At 34.4% G+C, this 1,536-nt stretch overlaps 1 protein-coding gene across 1 annotated transcript in view; it reads left to right on the forward strand.

Annotated features, from left to right (window-relative positions):
• The window catches only part of CDH13 (cadherin 13), a 583,915-nt gene that overhangs the window by 324,011 nt on the left and 258,368 nt on the right, over positions 1-1,536 (forward strand). The gene's annotated exons all lie outside the window — the stretch shown is intronic.

A 1,536-nucleotide genomic window follows, 5' to 3' on the forward strand; every position in this document is an offset into this window, starting at 1 on the left:
AACCTGAAGTTACAAAGTTACTTTGCCCTTTTGCCACCTGCAGTGTTGTCTGCCTCTGTGTTTTGGCATGACATACTCAAAAATACATGAGAAGAAAACTTCATCCATTAGTGTTTCTGACTTGGAAGGAGGAAGGAAAAAAAGGTGAAACCGTTTTTTACTTTGAAATTTCTCCCTTCCCCAAAGGCTTGGAGAATTGAAACTTTATCTCTGAAAATACTGATTTCCTATTTCATAACTTCTGGCAATTTTTTCTCAATTAAAATAAAGGAATAATGATTATGGAGTTTAGTCAAAATCTCACTGCCCAGTAATCTGCAAACCAGCGTTGCAGAACCCACAGCAATAGAGCAACAAACGTATTTCCTCGGGGACATTATTAAACACCCTGCATATTTATTATCTCAAAATGGGAGCAGGTCCAGATTTCTAAGGCCACTTTTTCCCTTCCTCTTCCTGAGCTGTAATTCAGACCAGCATATAAATATTTCACTTGATGTTTCTGCAGAAATATCAATGATATAAAATTGCTAGAAACAAAAGAACATGAAACAGCAGAAGGAAGGAATGGCTTGGCAAGATTGTCAGCCTTAAAGGGCAAGATTAATTTATAATCCTTCTAGATTCTGGGTGTACAAATACAAATTTGCAAAGCATGTAGCTTATAACAAACATTGTGTAGCTCTGCAAGTTTACATATGCTACTGTCACTAATGTGAGACAGCCTTGAAATTGGATTTTTAGGGATTTTTTTTCTTATGGGGAAATAAGGTAGTGATAGTAACAAGGAGTTTCCATACACACGTGTGTGTGTATATATATAAATATACATATAAATTTGGAAAGTCGAGGAATTCCAACTGTGTGACTAAGCAGGGTTCTGGGCAGGATACCCAGATATTTTCCTGAGGAGATTTTTTCCCTTGGTTTAAAATCCTGGGAAAAAGGAGGACTGTAGAAAGGAATGGGAGGGGAAACAACCTGAAAGTAGTCTATTTTATAATGACTTTACTATGGCTGATAAAAAGGACTGACTAATTGGAAAATAATGTGTGATGGCTATCTGGTATTGTAAGGGTTGTTGTGAAATAAGCATGTTCTATGCCACTCAATGGAATATGGCGCTTTTTTATTTATTTTTTTATAAGTTTGTAGCTGTTTTATCAATTTAACTGAAAAAAGATATATAATTAAATGAAATGTCAAATTCTAGATGTAGAGTGAATACAGTAGCAATGGAATGATAGAAACTTTAAGTAGTGGAATAGAAGACAGTAAAGATAAGATAGAAACTGGCAAGGACATGAGTAGGTTTTCCAGGGTTTAACACAAGAAGGGCATGGTGTTTTCTGAATGATTGAAATAATATTTTATAGTTATATATTATATATTACCATGAACCATATTTTATCATTATATATTATTGGCAGGGAATATACCTCGACATTAAGTAAAAGATCTAAAGGGCTTATGTGGTTTTAGAATGATTTTAAATTTGTAATATGGCCTGTAACTTCATGTTTTCTGCAGTGCAGG

This window comes from Egretta garzetta, unplaced genomic scaffold (assembly GCF_000687185.1).
Source record: "Egretta garzetta isolate BGI_Z169 unplaced genomic scaffold, ASM68718v1 scaffold39, whole genome shotgun sequence".
Taxonomy (NCBI): domain Eukaryota; kingdom Metazoa; phylum Chordata; class Aves; order Pelecaniformes; family Ardeidae; genus Egretta; species Egretta garzetta.